Below are 23,336 nucleotides of genomic sequence, written 5' to 3' on the forward strand. Positions count from 1 at the left end.
TTAAACATAAATGTCAAACGATTTATTGAATATCTCACTAAACATTAATTTCATGACAGACTTAAACTTAAAATCATAGTACAAAGCTGAATTTTTGTTTTTGGAATGTGTATGTAACTTCATTCAGCCTCATGTATTTCACTCCAAAAATAATTTCCAGGTTAAAAAAAGTCTTTCCTTATCTTTACTACAGTCTAAGTTGTCCTTCCAAACCACAGTATCTATCTACTTTCTGCTTAAAAGTAACTTAGAAGTCCAAGACAGAAGCTTCCTCTACATTTTAAAACATATTTTATACAAGAAAAAGTAATGAAGTTCAATAAGGAGAACTCGAAGGATTCTGAGGATCATTATTTTGGATTTAAGCAGCAATCATTGGAATAAAATGTTTGGGAACATAGCTTTGAACGGTTTGCTGAAGGTCAAAAAAAGTGAATTTGTTGTAGAAAAAGGGAATTGGATCTGGTTTGTCTTAGTCCCAGCACATTATCTTAGTCGTTGGACCCTCATTTCTCCATAGTTGATGCTTGTCCTATGACACGTTTTCTTTTCCTCTCTGCAAAATTAACATCATTTTGAAACATTCCTAAGAAAAGAAACAAAAACAAACAAGCAAACAGAGTTTAAAAAAGTAGTGTTAGGAGCAACTACGGAAAGAAACTCGTCACTACAAATCTGGCTACTGTTACCACTCAGAATTAAAACAGTTATTACGGTCTCACCTAGTCAACCCTGGTTTACATCTCTTTTCAAAGAATTTCCTTTTCTTTGAAGTTCAAAATGATTTTTATTATTTTTTAATTTACAAAGCATATCAAAAATATTTTGGTATGCTTAGTAAGAACAATTACATCAAAAAGTTGTAATAAGTGTTGTGAAAATATTTAATATAAAAAAGTTCAGCTAAGACTCTGCAAAACAAACATAAAACCAAGAACTCTAATCTCAGTCTAATAGTAAACTTCAAGATATTTCCAAATGTAAATTGAATCTCAGTGACCTCAGACACTCAATTGCCTTTTTGAAAAGGTAGCTATTTATCATAGGAAAATGTAATTGTAAGTTCTGTCCATTTTTCATTTTATTATGCAATTTTTTGCAGTACATTTTTCACTTTGCTGTAAATTCTTCAGGAATATCTTTTCACTCTTGTGGAAAATTTGCACGTGATTTCACAAGAATTTGGGGTTTTCTTTCTTAACCGTTGTTTCATACTGGGTTGTATATTTGATGATCACTTGGACAGAGAAATAAAATCCAGAACACATCATACGAAATTGCCACTCACAAAAAACATTCTAAGATGCGATTTTTTTCAGCAAAGAATGAACTTCAACACTAAACCGTATTTCTTAGCATCATGCCCCATATCTCTTAAACACTTCCAGGGATTGGCATTGTTCCTTTTCTTGACCAACCTCTGTGTGAAGAAACGCCCAACCTAAAGCTCCCGTGGCTGAATCTGAAACCATTTTCTTGTTTCTTATCACTTGTCACCTGAGAAAAAGAGATTGAAACTGTCCCTGCAATCTCCTTTCCAGAAGTTGTAGGGGGCAGTGGGTCTCTCCTCAGTCTTCTCTTCTCCTGATTAAACAGATAGAGTCATTCCCCATAAATCTTGCTTTCAAATCCCATTATCAGTTTTGTTGTGCTTCTTTGCACACACTTGAGTAACTCAATAACCTTGTAGTGAAGGGCCCAAAATTAAACACAGCACTCAAGGTGTAGTCTCACCAGAGCCACATAGAAGAGGACGTAGAAGAGGACAGTCACTTCCCTGGTTGTGTTGGCCACATTATTTCTGATGCAGACAAGGATGTCATGGGCCTTCTTGATCACTTGGACACAGTGCTGGCTCATGCCAGCCAGCACCCCCAGTCCTTTTTCTGTCGGGCAACTTTTCAGCCTCTTTTGTCATACCAATATCACTTCATAGTTGTTTTAACCCAAGTTCAACATCCTGGACTTGATGAATGTTCTGCAAATGATGGAGATGCCTGAACTCAAATCTTGGCTTGTTTAAGCCAAAACATTAGCAGATCTCAGGGGAAGATCTCCTACAGCAGTAGGACAGCAGCCTCTACAGAAAAGCACATTTTCTACTTGCTGCTGCTTAGGACAAGAGGCAAATCATAGCTAATCTTTATGCAAGAGATAACTGAAAAAAGAGAGTAAAGAGCAAATACTCTGCTTTTCTATGCTTCTTGTTTCTTATATTTCCAGGAGGCAAATAAAACTGAGCTCTTCTTATCAAGACCTCCATCCTATTGTGTCTCTTTAAATTTGATTTGCTGCAATGCAGTGTTTTGTTTACTCTCCAAGAATTGAAATAAAGGACAGTGCTAAGTAGCTACAGACCCAGAGACTGCAGCACAGAGTCCAAATGCTTATGACAGCTGGTGTTTTTTAAGGTCTCCTGTACTTTGAAAAAAAGGTTTAGAAAAATACCACAAAATGAAATATTTAATGAAAGAACTAGTATGGTTGGGGAAATAAAATAGATTTTAGGCTTCACATGGGAGAACGAAGAAAATAGAATTTCTTCGTTAAGAAAAAGAAAGGTGAAGGTAGGTGACAAAATCAATGCTGATATAAGGCAAGGTGATTTATATAAAGACTAAAGATACATAAAAGATACATTAGATACATCAATTATTGATGTTGCTACATTTTGATAATAACAGCCAAGAAGGTTCTTGTGATTCTTTTCCCCTCTGCTCAGAACGACTTGGCTTTTTAATGATTTGATTTAGGGATGCTTTACAGAAAAGAAATGAACGGCTACGAACTGGCCATGTACAGTCTTCATGCACATAGTGTTTAAAATGTACATAAACACAAATAAACATGTATATGTAAAATTTCTCATGTAATACCAGGTCCAAAAAAGAGAAGATACAGGAGAAGACAGTTGTTAGTAATATTTTGCTGTTACTATTTGCATTCACTATTGCTGCGTAGAACTACTCAGTAGATAGATGATCAGCTCATGTCTTGAAGTCTCTAGCAGACCTACTTTTCAATGAACAAATTAACCAACTTATTTACAATGAACATCTTTTGCTGATGCTTTCAAGAAAAGTATGCAGACATATGTCTCAAAGAGTTAACTACAAAAATAGACAGTATAGATGTTCAGTGGCAAATTACAGAAATTAAAAAAAAAAAAGAAAAAGAGGAAAGGGATGGCAAGGCAGTTCCCAAAGTGATAGGAAATGGACTATATGCAAATCCCCAAATAGAAAAGAAACGTAAGCTCTCTGCTCCCACCTGTAGGAGAACAAACAGCCTTAAGGGTCTGATTTGCGCACATGATTTTTATTAGTAGTATACACTGGTGCACTCCATGAGACAGTTCTTTGCTGTCTATCGTGCTCCAATTCACAAATCAAAAGGCACAGCGCATGTAAATATCTAATAACTAAAGAGAGCAGGTCAGCCTTAACTGCAGTATTCTTCACTTAGGTAGGGATCCCAAACTCATATTTATGAAGATATTTTTGTCTATATTTTATTGTAAAAGAGTCAGTTTCTGTGGTTATTAACTTGGATTTTATCAAGGATATTATCAATTCTGCAAAACTGAAGTAACTGAAGTTTTCACTAATCATTACTTATTAGTACAATTCAAAGCATGCAATATCTTTGACCATATATAACAGTTCCCACATTTTTTTATTGTCACTTGATTCTGAGGAGCAGCTGCAATGGTCTATTGAAGATCTCTAACATGCAAGTAGATATAAGAGTATGAAGCCATGGAATTAGGTACAGAATTCAATAAAAAGATGAGAAAGTAACTCTATGCTGTGAAATACATGTGAAAGATATATTAGTCTTAGAAAAAAAAAAATCTTACTCTTTCATCCTGTTCCTGTGATTAATTGTAGCATGCCCTACTCATGAAAATCCCAAGTAAAATCGCATTACTTGATTGTGCTCTATTGATCATCTGAGTTACATTATTTTTAGGTTTTTTTTTTTTTTTTAATTTAAGATCTAAGATTTTTAATTGTTATTATTGAGAAATCTGTAAACAATTTCACATGTACCAAGTATGAACGTTGTGGAGTTCTCCTTTATACTTCCTTCTTTTTCATTAAGGACTTGTTAGCATTCCTTGGAATCTGTATTTGTCTATGAATAAGGTGACAGTGTTGTTTGTACATTTAGCAAGCTTTTTTTTAACATCTGTTTTTCCTTTCATCTCTTTTCTTATTTTCTTATTTCTTTACTCTATCTGTAAAGATAACTGCACATTGGTGTTTTGGTTTTTTTTACTGTTTATGATAGCAATACATTTTGTTGCTTATCGCAGACATTTTGGAATATTACCAATGTTTAAAACGTATAAATAATTAAATTTTAATACATTTTCATCAATAACGTTTTGCCCTTTAAATGAATGTGTTGGTGAATAAATTGATGGATCAGAGCACTTATGGATCGAAATGGATACCACTAAAAATAAGAAAGAGCATCAAAAAGTGAACTTTAAAGGTATATCCGAAAAACAAAGTTTATGTTAGCATTGCGACAAAATACAGACTTTGTAAAGATGCTTTCTCCATTCACAAAGACGTTCATCAACATAAAAGCATAAGAAAGTGTTTTCTGCTAAGAAGTTCTTCTGAAAAATTTTGAAAACAAAGAGTACTAAAAGGTTCTTAATCTCAAAAGACTGCATTTGTTCTTTCAAAATAATAAAAAAAGAATTTTTATTCTTAAATTAATTTCCAGTTTAAAATTTCAGAAGGATAAATAATCAAATGAAAGGCAAAAAGTCAAAATAGGATTGCACAAAGAAAACAAAATGAGATGTTCTGACTGACAAACTCAAGCTCTCTTGTTTTTTTCTACTAAATACTTCCTAGTGTTTTATCTCACCTCAGCACAAAAACATATTTCTGATATCTTGAAAATTCAAAAGGATCAAAAAGACAAATTAGTCACAGAAATGGACAGCTATCAAGAATGCTAATCTAATTTAAAAAGGTATAATTACATTTTGAGATAAATGAGGCAAATGGAAGTAAGACATTTATTTGCTATCAACAAGATATTTTGTAGATAGGAAGCAAGAACTGTATACATCAGTGTCTTCTTTAGTTACAGTAAGCAAGTTTTTATTTGTCTAAAAGGTGTTGTCCCATCTAAATTCTGTCTCTGAGGAAAGGTAGCATCTACCATAAGGCAAGATTCATTACAGCTTGCATCAGGCTGAATTGTCTTTTAGAAAATCTATTTCTCTCCTTATGCTGCTCAAAAGATCTTGACAATTACAGTTATCCAGATAATTATGTTTAGAAAGATGAAATAATATTATCTTTATCTGTACCGACCTTCAGTCCTTACTTTAAGAAGTGTTTCTGGATGTTACTTTTCAAGCATTACTGGGGATGCAGAACTGCTGGTGAACAGCATCCTGCATATGGTTAATAGAGATATGTTCTAAGATGAATATTGATGTGTTGCTGGATTGTTGTAGCTTTTATATAAAAAATCAATACTTTGGCTTAGGGTCAAAACTCATCTAAGTGCAGCAGAGAAGGAACTAGGCATCTGATATTACAATGAAGGTAATATCACAGTAAATTTATAAATCCAACTTTCTTCAAAGCAGATTTAGATTAATGGAGGTTATAGGAGTGGGCAAGCAGTTTAGCAAATATTATCATTTGCAGGTTTGTCTTCAACTATAATTTGTTGTTATTAGAGAAACCAGGTGATTTAAACTGTGAAAATTACCTAGCTTAAATTCCCATGAAAGGTACCTATGGAAATTCTCAAACCCTTCCAGTACAAACCTCTACCTAGCAGTCCAGGCAGTCTTGACAAGGTAACACTTCTCCTCCATCAAAGAAATGACTTTGACAGCTACACTACAGATTATTATTTAATGGGTGAAAGAATAACATCCAATGTTACTCATGTCAGAACTCCTCTCTGTTCGCAGTCTACCCATACTAATCACAACTTACCAAGAGCATTTCAGCTTTTGTCCCTTTTGATGCCCCCAGACTACCCATATGAGCCCTCAGACCCCTCAGCAGGGCACTGTCTCTGCTTCTTGCTTTTATCTTCTATTTATTTATAAATAGAAGAAGTACTACTGAAATTTTAGCAAGGGCAACAACAATCAGGAGGACCAGGAATGCTGACATTGCTGCAGCATTCAGGGAGTTTCTTGAAGCTGTTTTTGTGTCCAAATACAACTGACAAAATTCCCTATACTGCTTTGGTGTGCTGACCACTTATTTTGCATACAAGGAAGCAGAACAGGGGTTTCAAGTAACTGTAGCTGAACGTTAAATTCTTAGTGAGTAACATAGAGTGGTATGATGGCAGATTTAAATGCTGTAACATCTCCCCTTCTGGGAAACTGCTGTGTTCCAGAAACTCCAACTTTTAGAGCATCCATAAACAGATATACAATTAATTTTTCTCTCATGGGATTGTGCTGCGACAGAGATCTTGACTGGGATTCGTGACTTATACTGCTGCCACTTGTAACTTCAGTGAAGAACCATGAGAAAAATTTTTCAAGACAAAATATCTCTCAACAACATATGTCTAAAAAATCCACAGTGAAAGGGAATAAACAGTTTTATATCTCCCTGCCTTCCTTCCTTCTTTCTATTACCCTTCCTTCCTCCTTTCCATTTTCCCTTGCCTTCTCCCTCTCTGCTTTCCTTCCTTCCTTCCTTCCTTCCTTCCTTCCTTCCTTCCTTCCTTCCTTCCTTCCTTCCTTCCTTCCTTCCTTCCTTCCTTCCTTCCTTCCTTCCTTCCTTCCTTCCTTCCTTCCTTCCTTCCTTCCTTCCTTCCTTCCTTCCTTCCTTCCTTCCTTCCTTCCTTCCTTCCTTCCTTCCTCCCATTTTCTTTTCCTTTCCTTCCTCCCTCCCTCTCTTCCAGCTTCTTAAACCGCCACTTGGAGGATTTCTGATAGAAAGAAATTTTTCAGCAGCTGTCTTTCCTTCTATTTATCCATAGAGATGGTGACAGGGACTCCCTTGCTTTTTATAGCTTCAGGCCAGTAGGTTTACAACCATGCTAGCTGAAGAGTGTCTGCACTGTAATTCCTATATTGTACCATGATATTTTTATTTTTACTCTTTGAAGAGTGCTTATGAAAATCGCTGGAGAGTACTTAAGGAGCGGATTAGCATTTATCTGGAATGCTTCCCCTGAAAATGACATTTATAATACCAGGTTTAACCCCTTGGTACTTTTAAACAGAAATGACATTTAGCCATAAATCCTTTCTGCAGCAGCCTGCAGAAAAAACATATCAGGGCTTGGAGGGCTTCTGCTTGGACTTCATCCCTGCCTCAGTCTAACAAGGGCACAAGAACTCTGTAGGATCTGAGGATGGAAAGATTGGGTTGTATCCAGAGATATCAGAAGCCAGGTGAAATTAAATTGCCAGGAGGTTTTGGAGTCCTGTCCTGTTTTATCATAGAGAGACTGCATTTCAGACTGCACACTGAGTGTAATTTCATAATCTGCAAGAAAGGCAGCCACTCTGAAAAGGCTCCTTGTTTGCTGCTGGAAAACAGTGGAGGCAGTGGATTTCCTGAGGCTAATGAACATATCTGCCCTCAGGGGCTTTGGGATATATAAGTGGTACAGCAAAAACATTTAAGAAATCTTTCATTTATGTATTTATTTTTACTTAGAATATTCATAATTGCAGAAATACTGCAGTAAAAAAAAAAAGCCTTTGAGAAGACAAAATCTTTTTTGTTTACTTCATCTCTAGAAAAGGGATGATGTAAAACTTTAACCTCAGTTTGCCCATTTATCAGATATCCTTTATGTCCTCTTTCACATGGTTTGAATTTACTTCTTGAATTTTAGAGATCAATAGGGAAGTTCTGTAAAGAGCTGGTAAAACCAGAACTGTTAGATCCAGTTGCACTCCAGTTTGCATAGCACACAACAAGGGGAAAAAGCCATCAACACTCCTCTCCTGCAAAAAAAACCAGACACCTCAAGCAAACCACTTGCTTTGCATTCATCTTTTAGTTCTTTGATGCCAGTCACATTTGAAACTGGACAGTTTGTGTCCACCCACATCATAATGACCTATTGCATCCTTTTAGGTGCTTTGTGATCAGTCTGATTTTCCTCTTCTACTGTTTTTATCATTTCTACTGGGGACATTTGCAATCTCTTTGTGTCCTTATCACCTCTCCATAGGAAAGCCCTCTCATCCCTCTACTATTATTTTCAGAAGTCAAAGTTTCATCATAATTTTAGGACAGTTGATATTTTCTTTCCAAATCATAGCTCTTGGGTCAAGTTTACATGAGAAAGAGGAGAGAGAGAGCTTTCATACAAATTATTTTTAGCTACCTTGTTCACAGTGAAGACGTAAATATTAACTTTCCACTAGTTCAAAATCCAGGAGTAAAGATGGTGCCAACACGGCAAGAGGAACTGGTGTTTAATTTCTGATCACTGTCACTTGGCAGTCACGTGCTGAATCAGCTCATGACCCAAGTTGCACGTTCATTCCAGATTTTTGTAAGATTTCCATCTTGCTCTGATAACTGACTCTCTTGGAAAAGAGAGAACATTTGTGTGCAAGGTGAGGGTAACTAAACTGAAAGGGCTCAGAAAGTTGGGAACATTAATAGACATATATGGCACTGCAGCAAATATTAGGTAAAGAATTATGCTTTCATTTACAAAAGGGATGTGGTAAGCCAACACTGAAGTGTGTCTTCAGTATTTCAGTCTAATGCACATTCCAGTAAGCAGGAAAATTTCCCTCACAGACTAGGAATTGAATTCAAACTATGGCTGCACAGTAATTACAAACATAATTTAAAAGAAATGTGGCATCTGCTCTGGACAAGATCTTCCAGATGGTCAGTTCTTAAGTATAGAGGAACTGCTACAGCCTACAACTTCCATTTGTATATTTTGATACTTAGAGAGACTTATACAGAGACAGATATGAACATATATATCTATAAAATCAGGAATTATGCCAAGAACTGAAACAATATGCAATCCTTACAATATGTTCATCCTTCTGAAGTCAATCCTTCCAAATTAGAACCAAGATACAGCAAACTCAAAGAATCGCAAATGTTATTCTAACTGCACCATAGGTGAACCAAGGATATCACCTTGAGAACAATTGCAAAAACAAAAAATCCCTAACATAAATACACTAGTGGAAGGAAGGTGAAGTCTAGCAAGAGTCGATAACTCACAGGGTGCATTTCTGTTCAGTAATTTGACACTAAATGAAAAATATAGGTCTCAGAAGCTAAAATTCTTTGACTGTTGTCAGAATAACTCACTCTCCTTTTGTAAAGAGTTCATCAAAAACTGTAATGAGTGTATACTGCAAAAATAACTAGATTCATTAAAGAAATGGTTTTCTGAAGATCAGTGTTCTATGCTATTCATATAGCACTGTCAGATTAGGAATAAGGACAAATAGGAAGAAGGTGGTTTAAAATTTCAAAGTAACAAATTTGGCATTTATGAAAGTACTGTAAAAATATTCTTTCTTTTAAGAGTTTGCTGTTTTGCTAGCAATGAGAAGGAAGAAGTAGGCAACTTGATTTACAAGCACACATCCCATAGACCTTACTGATTAGCATAAGTGATATTTCCCAACAAACCTAATTTTAGATCAATAAGAATTATTAAGAATTTAAATGATGTGAAATAAGAACAGAACTGCGGATTTATGATGAACTGTCTCATTTGTAAACAGACCTCAAGTCAGTTAGCTTCACAAATTTCTGTAAAGAACTGAGTCAGCAGATCCAATTTCATATCAAGAAAATAATTTCACACACTTCCCTGAGAATGAAAATTCAAAACTTCATTAGATATAATAACTAAATTACTTCATTTGAACGCAAGAACCATGGAAGAGGACCAATTCTTGGAGTATGAGACAAAATCCTGGAGGAAGTATCAGCATGAAAACTTTCTGCCACTCATGTATAGGTAGGTTAGGGAAATACATGTCATTTCGTTGTAATTTCTCCTTTTCATCCATGTTGTCTAAAATTACAGAGAACTATTGAATGAAATTTTTTTCATCTTACTTACATTACTGTCATATATGTTGTTCAGAAAACACAGTAGGCGTCCCAAGCGAGTAATGACTGCCTACAACAAGCAGCTCTGAAAGAACGGGTTGGTGGTCTGCATTTTCTGGAAAATAGTTTTAGGAACCTTCTGTAATTTATAAAAGCTTCGAAGAGGAACTTAGTCATCTGCAGTAGATATACAGTATAAAATATAAAGTTCTCTCTTTTAAATAATATTTCAGAAAGCAAATTACATCACTTGAACACAAATATTTTGAATTAACTACTCAAAACTGTAATTCTTATTTCTCCATCACAGTTCCATGTATTCATACAAGATGAAAACATTTTGGTCAGCAGTATCTTTGCTGCAAATTGATTATGCAAATACATCCAGATATGTTTGGGTGTGCACATAAGTGCATAGCATAATTACACTCTCAGCATGATTTCTGCAGATTATCAGTACTTCCTATTTCTGTCATAATTAGTCTTTTCCATAAGATGCAGTTTGTGAGGGGTGGGGAGGATGTGATGCAGTCTGACTAATGCACTGTGTTCTCAGAATGTCCTTTCACTTAAATGTCCTCATCTGCACCATTTTATGAGTGCCCCAAGGAATGCTCCTACACCCATGTGTCATTTTAGTTACATTCAAAGTACCCTTTGGGGAAGGGCATCTGGGATTTTTGCTGGGGACTTGCTTTGTTCATGACCCTGCCAGACACCACAACATTTTCGGAAAGCCAGAATATTTATATTCAACAGCGTGCTTAGGGAACAAATCAATGAGTTTTCTCCAATATGTATGGATTTTTGACACTCTTTATTCACCATCTGCTTTGACAGCATTTTCCTTGAACTAACTTTTCACAGACTTCAGAGAATAAAGCTCTCATAACTATTCATTATGATGCTTCAAAGCATTGGATGAGTAGCCAAAAGAAGTAGCTGCTTTTGAATAGTCTATCTTTTGTAATTTTGGGAAGTTTTTTGATTTTCTTTGCATAATAATACCTTCTCCCTTTTCTAAATAAAATTTGCTTCCAAACATCCAGGTATTTAGACAATTTTAAGCCCATTTATGTGTCTTCTTGGCATTTAAGTGAGAGAGAGAGTAAAAGTACTATAAAACTCTCATGTTCTATTGTGTTTTACAGTTTTAAAGAGACTTCCCTCAAACTCAGCGGTTTTTCACAGACTATATCCAGAGGCCACACAGTCATATCAGCTCAGGGAATCTTCTGTAGCCATTTTGATTTCAACACAAACAGCTTCTCTAGGTGGTCTCTAAACTCAGTTGTTGGCTCTCTCTACTTTTCCCACCTTCAGGTGTGCATATGGATTTTCAAAACTGAATTTGTTTGTCTGCCTGATTGGAAAAGTTGTGATCAACACTAGCAAGCATGATCAGTTTTTCTGCTAAAATACTTTTCCCTTGTCAATCCAAAAATTATGTTGAAAAACAGTGGTTGAACTTGCACCGTCAGTCTTGTAAGCAATATAACTACAGTAGATGATCCAAGTTGGCATAACTTGGTGGATTCAAAAGAAACAAATCATACAGCTGAATGATCTTACTGGTTGATACAGTAGCACAATATTGTATGATTAAGGAAGATTCTTCTTTTTTTTATTTTATGTTAGGATTCTAGCAAATACAAATGATATCAATATAAATGAAGAAATATAAATATATAAATGAATATAATAATATAATTATAAAAATGATATTCTAGAATGGTCCAGGACAAAAATTTTTGGTTTTATAATTTTTGTTTCCTGCTAAGACGCATTTAAAAATAATAATAATAATAATTTCTAAAATGTTTGAGCTAAAGCTTACCTGGCTTCATCAGATAAAGAAAGTCAGCCCCATTCTTAAACAGAAAAATGGACATTTAATATATGCTTTCATCACAACAGCACCTATGGAAACTAGTGACCTACTCAGTACAAGGGTATCACTGTGCTGAGCATGGAGTACTGAAAAACCCAAAAAGATTGTCAGAGATGAATGCTGTGGAGTTTGGAAAAAGAGGTCAGCTTTCTGAACATAGTCTTCTAATGCCAGACTCCCAGTGACACCCTAAAAGCCCTACAGCTGCTGCTTCAAAAGAGCGCAGGTTTCCTGCGGCTTATGCGTAAGCTAAATGCACGCCTTGCTGTTTTTCTGATGGAATTAAACACCAATATTTACACTCCGCCCTTTTACATTACATATAGCACAGAACAGAAAACACATAGAATTCTTTTCAAATGTAAACCACCTAAATTTATGTTACATGCAATGGGAGTGACAATCCCAGCTCTTACTATAATTGTCAGAGATCTAGACTGTACATGTAATGAAATTAGGCAGCTGTTCAGCTCAGCCTATACTAGATGAAAGGAACTCCCACCAGTTGCTCCTGGTTTGGATACTGCTGTCTTTTAAAACATCCTTGAATCCACAACAGGGCTTCCAGAGAGGATACAGTCTGGGGCAGATCTGCACCAGACTTTCTCTTGTGAAAGAGCTGGATGCCAAGCCTCCCTAGAACCTCAATTCATCCATAAAATCTGAAAAAAAAAACCAAACAAACAAACCAAAAAAAACATCCAAAACCAATGGAAAACAATGCCTATGCAACTATGTCCTTTACAACATAAATAAAGCTTTTGGAATACTTTCTCGCATTGCTTTTTTTCTGAATAATCAGGGTTATTTTAAAATCTCTCTTTTTACAGTCTTTTTACTATTTCATTAGGCTTCCATTATAATAGTTTATTCCAAACTGCTTTTTAACCTTCCATCAACCCGGTTATTCATAGACTGCTACACACAGAAGGATCTAATATTAGTAATTCATTCAGAAGTACTAACAGAATTTGACAGATTATGCTGGGTCACAAAACAAATGAACATGTATTGATCTTAAGCTAGGCAGTATATCCAGCATTGATTAAAAAACAATTGTTGAAAGAAGTTTTTAAACTTTAGAAATCTCAAAACTAGTCTGGTTCTAATTATCACTATACAGTACAGGAATAACTGAACAAAAATACACTTTTGCAAAAAATAATATTTTTTCTTTAGTCAGATATTTGATTATCCCTAAATTTCATTGTTATTTTGAGGATTGAAAATTGCTTGCAAAATTTACTTCATCTAGTAATTGAGCAGAAAGCTTACATTGCTGACTAGAGATAAATTACACAGCTAACGTGACTCAGATAATTTTAATGAATATACTATCATATTGGCAGTTGACATACACATTGGTGAAGCCATAAGGAGAGTTTATTGTGAATGGCAACCTTTTCCTCTTGGCCTTTATACCCTTTTATATGACAACTCCAACTTTACCTTTAGGTAACATACTGCACGTTTAATAAAAGTAAACAGGTCGAGACGCAGGATGACTGCAACAGAAGTTTAATGGCATTACTCTTGAAGTTGTCTGAGATAACAATCACATTTTCACCATTTTTATTGGAATAGCACAGATATCATTATGAGAAAATTCACTGTAGATTCTGTTGTTGTTCTTGTTGTTTAAGACAGTTTTCCACTTTCAGAGCTGTATGATTTATTAGTCACAGGACATTAGCTCTCTGTGTTTCGGTGACGATGCGACCTGAGCCCCACTCAAATGGGTTTTATTAGCAAAATAATACATAGAAAATCCGAAATCTTTGCTGCAGTGAAAAATTTCCTTACTAACTTTGCTTCGAATGAAGTCATTCAAAATGGTTTCTTTATATAATACAAGCTACATAACACATACATACATAATATTAAGCTACAATTTGTTTTGATATTGATGTTTCCTTATTTTTCTTGAGAAGTATCAAAACCAGATGAATTTAAACAACATTGTGTCAATACTTTTTTAATTCTGCTTATGGTTTTTATTCATTCAGGAAATAGCTCTTAATATTTTTTAATACATGAAAACATAAACTACTGGCATGTGTACTTTCTACCTAATTTGCTAAAATTGCTGTTTTGTTTGCATTCCCATGCTGATTTCTCACAGAAGTGTTAAGTCTATCAACATATAAATTGAATGATCTTTCTCAAAGACATTAAAAAGGAAGCACTATTGCACCTAAACCTTCATTTCTGTAAGAAATTAAGCTTTCTGACCTTGCACAACATTAAATGTTGACCATAAAAAATCATAAAGAGAGGACACAATGCCATTAAATTGCCACTAGTAGATAAGTTGTCTAACTTAATGCAGTCCTGTAGAGAAAAACAAAAAAAAATCATTATATTCCTGTGTGGGGTTTTACTTGGTGTGATTTTTTTGGTTTGGTTTAACAGTAAATACCCTGCAAAACTACCATGCCTACTGCAATTACCCAGTTCCTGGCATCAATAATTTATTCAAGTTATTGTTTGCAATTAGAAATAGTAGATAATTAATGTCAGCTGCTGTCAAGAAACACCTTCAAGTTCACCCTTTACGTGTAAACACTGGCTATTTCTCTAGTAAAAATGCCTTTTAAATATTCAAGATAAACAAATAGAACAAAACCAACAGTGTAGATACATCACATTGCAGAAACCTGAGATGATTTAAAGCATTTAGAAGGAAACATACTTCTCTGTTTTAAAACTGCAGCAATGTGAAGATTTCCAGTAACACAATTTTTTTGCAAAGCCATTATCTCTAGCATCTGAACATGCAAATGATTAAATAAATAAATAGGTAAAGGAGATGTATCAGATGTAACCTAGTTTTTGATATAGATTTGTTATTATTTGCTCTATGTCAATGAATTTAGATGTCCAAAGGAACAAAGGAAGAGGAAACATGGCAGGCAACATTGTGAGCCATATGGTCTGCACATGCCATGAAAGTCAAACTGACATCTATTCCAGTAACGTAGGCTAAAAAGAATTTATGTACTAAATTTTCAGGTATATCTTTAAAATGATATCAGATTCCAGTAAACTGAACTATTTTGTGACTGGAACAATCTATCTGAATATACCATGAAAACCTGCAAAGATGTGCACAGAGTAATGTATTGTGTCCTAAAATATATTGGGCAACCTCTTTTCTCAATTCTGTAGTCAGTGAACCTCTATTGCACTTTCATTGGTACACTTGGCTTATCCTCTATTGGGATTCAGATTTTTGAACAAAAGATTCTCTGTGGCCTGAGACATCTTCTTCTAGATGAATTGTACAGGATTCACTGGATCAAATGCAGTTGTCTTTAAGGTAAATTTGTGTGCCTGAGCTCCTTCAGGAGGGTCTTCTAGGGACTTGTAGGGAATGGCGTATCACATTCTAAGTTAAGCATTTAAACTGATCAGGTGAATTGCAGGGAATGGTCTTCCCCTCTTAGTTAATTATAAAAAGAAGCCAGACAATGACTCTGGTTCAGCCATTGCAAATGTTTGTTTAAAAAACAGGTGAGTTCAACCACATCCATAATGCCTGCCATCTTAGTATAACCATGAATAGTGTTCTTACATAAAGCTCTTTCAATATATTAATTATTTGGATTATATATGAGCACATTTCATCATTCATAATACTAGACTCTATGTTAAGATTAGGCAGTAGTGACCTTCTTCAATCACGTAAGACCATTTTATGCTATGGAATTCTCTTTTGTAGTCAGTATTCTTCATAATAATGTATTCCTAGAGTATACCCATACTCAGATAAATTCTCCCTCTGTAGGTCATAAAGCACTGTCAAATACTATTACTCTCAACTGTCAGTACAAGGAATTAGGTACTTACCTTTGGCAAATCAATTAATTTGGAGTATGATCCCTATCATTATCACTACAGAAATACATATTTCACGTAAATGATACATGTAGTCTGCTCCCAATGTTAGAATGAGATGGATTGTCCCACAGAATAAACTGTTTCTCTCCGTAGTCCAGAATGACCAGGCGAGATGAAAAAATATTTGTATTTTAAACATCAAAAATCAGAAGGCATAAATCTAAGAATGAAAAGTCAGTAAAATTTTAAAATTTGACAAATTAAATCTCATACTTTATATTTTATTGTGCCTCCCCAAAACTGCAGAAGTATGAAAACATCATTAAAGTTTAACCATTTATTTATGCAAAGGATGCTTATGTTCAGCTAGCAAATTTTTTTATTCTAAGTGTCATATTATCCACATTTCTCTTGCAAAACACCAGAAGAACTAAATCTTATCCATTATACTCCATAGAAAAAAAAAATGATGGCATATTTGTTATAGCCCAGATAAAAGACATTTCACATTTCATATTTAAATAATAGGGTCATTGTCAAATACTATTTTAAAACAGATAATGCAGTTTTTATTTTTGCTCATACTAAAATTAATGTTCATCATCTGTTTGATTCTATTGGCTTCATTCATCCTTTTTAACTGTCTGCTAATACAACTTGTAAATGACAAGATGCAACTGCAACTCTATAACTAATAGGCTTCACATAAGACACCAGCTGATTCTCACAGGATCTAAATATGTTGCTCAGTTTGCTGGATGAGACAATTAAAAGTCAAATACGTAAGTATTTTCATATATGTAAAAATTAATGGCACTATTTTGAAATTATATGGCTCAATACGTTATATATATATGCATATACTTGCAAATTATCTGAGAATGAAAAGTGATTCTAGAAGTATATATGTAAAAACTGAGATAGGATTTCTATTGGAGTTCATAAAAATGATCTTAGGATGTATCTTGAAAATGGGATATCTTACAGTAATATAAATACTACGTGAAGTTATGAATTCTTGGGCTATGTCTCAGAGAGGTCCTGCCAGCAAAAACAGTATTGACAGAGATTTGTGAGAAACTGACAAAAGTAGAAAGCAAAATATTTGAAAGGGATTAGGTGGCAACAAGAAAAAGTGTTTTTAATAGATGCTACATACAATACTAATCGATTTCCTCACAAATTATCTGAAAGTGTACCAAATGTATACGTATACAGTGCAGTATCTATATCAGATCTCAACTGCTAAGCTCCCATAGGGCTGGGGAAGCAGAGAGAAGTATTTCTGGGGCAAATCTGTCTTGTCTCTAAACAGACATCCAAAATAGATTGAAGGCATCTCTGCCTGGAAGGACGATAAGCTCAGATACAGATATCTAAGTCGTTGCTATCTAATGTTAAGTGAGATAAATTCAGCCTTTCAGTATTTCTTTAAACCTTACAGTTCAAACGGTTGGATAAAGAATATCCTCTTCATAACTTTTGTAGGCACCTTCTGTGCTGTGACCTATGGTGTGCTTTATTTGGCAGTGAAGGGAATATTTGAACTTTTGAACTTGCGTTTTTCAGAGAAGTGGTCAGTTCTGGCCTGAGGTTTGTGGTTTTGTTTTGTTTTAATACGGGTTGATTGAAAAGGCTTTTTTGCTTCTGGAGAGTTTTGAAAAAATCAGAGTTTCATAATGCAGAGTTATCAGTGTCACAATTAATCTGGAGTGAACAGATGGGCATTCAAATTCACATAACGGATGTTATATGGATCAGTGCTCGTATAATTAGTTGTGTATCAGTGACAGGACATTAGGTCACTGGGTAATTTTGTTGTCTGCCAGATGATTTGCCTGCATTCAGAATGAGCATCAATCAAAAACCACATTATATTCTGCTAAGAGGAATAGACAAACTCCAGTTGTCAGCTGATATTTGAGTTGCAGTTGTAGTCTTCTTTATTGATCTCTAGCAGTAGTAACAAAGAAACGAGATGTTAGCTCCATGAGATTTTGCATACTTGTGCATGGCTGAGATAGAATCACAGAGAAGACTCCCTTTCTCAAAGACCAGTGCTCTCTTCACAAATACTATTTTACGAACTGTGCTCTTCTCATCTCAGATGCCCGTTGTCATCTTTTCTACAACATGTGACAACCATAAAAAAAAAAACAACATAGAAAGCAGTGTTTTCTTTTAGTATGTAATATGAAATTAATAAAGCAAGACAGTTACGGTATTTTGTGTTTTCCATTCACAAGGTTTTTCCTAAGCCATTAATTTTTACTGATTATATATATTTAAATCAGCATGACATATTTCTCATATGACTCCATTACTTTTTTAGAAAAGCTTTGATTTTAATCAATTGTAATAGTACAATTTTTGGTCAATTTTTTACTTAGAAGCAGGACATCAGTTTCATTTATCTTGGTCTGGGAATAGGCATATTCAGTGTCAGAATGCAGGTCAGTGATATCCAGATGGATCCATAAGCACAAGAAGCATTTTCTTGAATGGAAGTTCCCCAGGTCTCGAGTCTTATCACAGAAAAAGGAAACTCAGAAAGGAAATGAATAAAGGAATGATTTTTAAGTAAGGGAAGATGATGTGGTAGAGATCCTGAAAAGAAGCTCCATCATGTGGATTGCCAGGTACTCAGCTCTTCCACGACAGTCAGCAAGAAATTAAAATTACACGAAATCCAGTAGGCAGCATGTATCCAAGCTCTAGGTTTTTTTCTTCCATTATCCATTCCACTTTGCTGCATCAGTATATCAATCCCCATCTTCCACCTTCACTCAGATCTAGCCAGCTCTTGTCTGAAAGTTGAATTTAACCCAGATTAATTTGGTAAATGGTAAAATGGAATGGTAAAATTACAAAATGGGCACTGATTTTCTGAAGACTTAGGGCTTCTCTCAGCTGTGGCTACCAGATCACTTAACTAACCAGGAGAGTTAGGATTGATCTCCTTCAAACCTAGTTTGAGTGTAAGTATTTGAAACACATTGTTAATATTGTGACTCTAATATTCTGGTATTGAGAAGGCAAATGTCTTCACAAAAGTGAAACATAAAGCTGAAGAAACAGACCTCTGCACTCTTATCCCTTTGTCCCACACTCTGGGGAATATTTATTCACTCATTAAATAGTCTATTCTACACAATTCCAGACCCAGCCCAGACTGTCCTGCCCATTTATTCCTTTGACTACATTTCTTCCAAGAACTTTCAAAGCTTACATCATACTTTAAAAGTATTAATAAATCTTCATCTGGTTGCAGCCCTGGGCTTTCAGTATCAGAATATCATCTAGGCTGTAACATCAGCACTCAGAAATATCTCAGGTAATGTGTGGTCACTTGAGATAATTTACCAAAAACTCTTAATCCTCACGTAAACTTCAAACAAAATACTGCTCTTCATGCTCCTATAGAAGCAATGCACTCTACCAGTGCAGGATCCTTTCCAAAGTCTACACCTCACATTGTGCAGTCTACCATAACAGCAAGCCCGCTCTTGTAGAACATCTGTTTCATAAAATTAAATCTCATTTTCACTTTGACTTTCTTTTGCCATCAAGCTGCACAGTCTCCATCTTGTTCCCTACAAAATTACATATAATGAAATAGAACACAATTTCAATCATACCACATTGTGGTAAGTTTCTAGTGGTACCAAATTCAGTGAGGTGCCATATTCACTCTATTAGGTTACCCAGTCCCTGTAGGTACCCAGCAACTGCTTGGTTATCAAGCCAAATGTCTGACCAATAAATAAACTTGTTTTCGTATTTTATTTACATTTGTTTGAAATCAATCAACATTTGAAAAGGTTACACGGGAATACTGAAAAGTCATGGAAAGATCAAATTCTCAAACTGAAAAACAGGCATCAACCAGGTTCCCTTTGTCTCACAAAGCTGCTAACGCCAGTTACCATACTGCTGGATCCACACATTTCATTACAACCAATAGGTGGGAATCCCTGCAGCAGACACTGGTCTCAGCATCCAAATTTTATGTGGATAACCTCTACTGAATTCAGTGGGAAGTTAATGCTGTAAATGTTTACAGTGTTTGTCCCTCTTTCTTTTTATCCTCTCTCCCCGAGATTTCAATTGCATAACTATAAAAACTTGCTAATCCACAGACCAGAAAAAAGCTCTAAGAGAATAATACCTTCTCACACCTTGTTCTTTATGCTTGTTCTTCTTCACAAGTGTAGGCCTGATATCTGCGTGTTCTGACAAAGAAGCAGCATATTAACATCTTGCAAAGAAACAGTACTAGCTAAACGAGGAATGAATAAAAGCTTCCTCACAGTGAAGAAATCTGGAGAAGGAGTCTGAACACAAAAGAAAACTTTCTTGTCATCATATTTGATTATCTTGTTACCATGTATGATTACTTTTTCAGATTAGAAGAAAAAGCAAAGCAGACAGTTGAAGATGGAAAGCTGAGCAATGAAGGAACTACAAGTATGGAACAAAAGCTTTTTTTTTTTTTTCCTCTCTTTTGAAGCAAAATGGAGGAAAAAGAATGAAAATATTTGTTAGTATTTTTCTTTATTCCAAGATCTATGACTGTTCTGTCTCAGAGTGGCCCTGTTTCTGTGAGATTCAAAGAGGAAAAAAATTAATTCCAAAATATTCTGTGGGCTTTGGATCAGTTTTTTGGCTCTTTTCCACTGCCGTGGAAGCCTAAGCTTGTTGGAGAGAGATCTGATCTCAGTGAGGACTCCTGCTGTGGCTGTGCAGGGGAGTGAGCATGCTGCTTACACCTCTAAATCTCTGTTCTGATCCTTGTTGCAGCTTGCCAGGCACAGACCCCTAAAGCAGAAGAAACAAGGGTATGCCGGGTGAGTGCAATTTAGTAAATGTTTGATGGGAATTGTTCTTTAACTTTTTCTTACTGTTACAAGTATGCCATTATCTCTTGAAAGCAAGAAGAAACTTACAGAAAAACACTATCACATAAAATGTGACATATTTTCTGAGTCATGCTTCCCAGGAGTATACTTGAGCGGGTGCAATTGATGCTCACGGCTGTATTTAAACTGTTCAGCAGAGCTACCTGCCGTGCAAAGCTCTTGTTATTCACTTGCCAGCTTATGCAGCTCTGTAAGTAATAACACCATGGTCCCTTAGGACACTGAGAATCTCCAGTCTATTACTTTGCAGGAGCTCCACCTCAGACAGAGGTCTAAAAACTATCATAAGCAGTTGTCTGAAAGAAGGAAATTGTTGACGGTTTAAGAACTGTTATGGGGAAAGGGGAAAGCTATTGGCCTTGTCAAACATCTGGTCTGTACTTCTTAAATTGGTCAAGACATCTTTGTTTCTTTCATCACATTTTGTGAAAGAAAATAATGTATTCTTTGCCCTTTTCCTTGTAGTTGTTGTTGTGGATGCCTCTCAAGCCTAGCAGAATGAGGCTGGCTTACTCCACATTACCTGCAGGAGCACTGGGGAAACTGCAAACCTGTGCTACTGTGGCAATTTTCTTCAAAGTCAATTTGTTTGAGAATTTCCTTCCACAAGCACAGCTAGAGTAAACCTATTTACTTCCAAACCCTAAGAGACTACTCCAATCAAAGGAATCAAATCAAAAAGGTGCAAGACTGTCGTCTGTAAACAGGTATTTTCCACATTCATGCTCTACCTTTCATGAATCATCAGTGCCTCCATGTTCACTGCATGTTCCTCCGCACAAGGGGCACAGCATCTGTGCTCGTGCTGTTGTATGGGGTGTGGGCTGGAGGAGTCAGAGCAGCAGAAAGCTTTATGTTTCTAGCCAGTGTCTTTTTCATAAACTGTAAACTGAACTTTTTAAATAGCAATGATCAGTTATAGAGAAATAAGGGTGAAGGGAACAGAAAACGTTTATGCCCTTCGTCTGCAGAGTGGTTTGTCTGATCCCGCAGAATATGCCCCGTGAGCATTACATAAATAAATTAAACTTGAAGCAATAAATATTCTCTATTTGTTTGTTAATTTTGACAGTTTTCCCTACAGATTGGTTATTACTGATCTTCAGCTACATGGCAAAATTAATTGGAAGAGTTGGCATACATTTTCCAGTATGACTCCTGAGACTTTTCCTGTGGGAACTTCAGCCATCCCTCAGAATGCCTTTGCAGTTTGTGATTCCAAGTGCATTGGTAATTACTGGATACCTGTTCTAATGGGTTCCTAAAGGAAAAACAAGACCACAGACATGCAGCTGCATTGCACCTTGCCTGCCCCAAAGCTCTCCTTAGGTCATACTTGCACAGATTTACACTGGATTGCCACTCAGCTGAAATGCTGCTAGCTGGCAATGTGCTACAATGCTAAAGCTATCAGAATTGAAATTAAAATACACAAAAATATGTATGTTTGTAGTGGGAAAACATGTTTGAGAAACAAAACTTTCCCACAACAACAGTCTTCTTTGATTCTGAAAAACACATTAACAAAAAAAAACTCTTTACCTCCATATCGTGCTCTCTCCATTTGCTCAGACACTTTCTGATCACTCTTTTTTGTCACTGCATTTGCTGAGCTAAAATAATGTCTACAAAGATGTATATTAACCAAACCACACGTATTAAGGGTTCTTTTTCAATGCATTGGCTAATATTATGTGCAAAAAGGTCGTGATATTAGCTGACTCCAATAATAGAGGTGTGCAGTGCGATTTGTTGACAGGTGACATTTCTGAAACCTTTCTTGCTCTGGCATATTGTTACACGCCCTGCGCCATAGTGTCCCCTGTGCTACAATTCATCATTCAAACAGGTCAATGCAGCTCCTGACATTTGGAGCTACTTTCCTTTCTTCCACAGGTTCATTGATTTGTTAGCTTTCTTCTAACCTCAGGATACCATCCTTCTCTTTGCTACGTCTTCATTTCTCTCCCTCATATTGCAGGCCTCTTTCAATCATTAATTTCATAATTTGCTTGCTAATACGTTTTACACAAAAGCAATAAAAGAAGGAAGAAGTGCTTTGTTGTACTGAACTTCTGTTCATTTTTTTGGCTTGAACCATCAGTTTTGTCCAGCTGGCAGATTACACTGCTGTTATATTATCCTGCGTACAACCTGCACCAGCTAATCTCTCTCAATATATATTTTAAATATAAAGGGTAGAAAATTAGTCCCCACCTTGTTCATAGCCTCAGATAACCAGCATAAACTCAGCAGCTGAGAGGGCAGAATTAGAGACAGATCTGAGTAGGTGGCAAGTGCTTCCAAAGAATAAGGATAGGAAATTTTTAGGGAAAACTAGAAATAGAAGATTTATGAGATGGAGTTCTGGGGTTAACTTAACTTTAATAATTCACAGAGATGGTGAATCAAAGATAACCTGCAATAATGCACCTAAAAATACATCAATTTATTATATCTGGTTCCCCAGGAGGCAGCACAAAGATAATACTGGAAATAATTAAGAACCTGATTCCATCTTGTTTTAATTGAAATTAATGAATATTTTCCATCAAGTTACAAGTCTTTCCCAACCTACTTTTCCAAGAAAAGAAAAAATATTTATTTAAGTTTAAA

The sequence above is a fragment of the Tetrao urogallus genome (genome assembly GCF_951394365.1).
Source record: "Tetrao urogallus genome assembly, chromosome: 2".
Classification (NCBI taxonomy): domain Eukaryota; kingdom Metazoa; phylum Chordata; class Aves; order Galliformes; family Phasianidae; genus Tetrao; species Tetrao urogallus.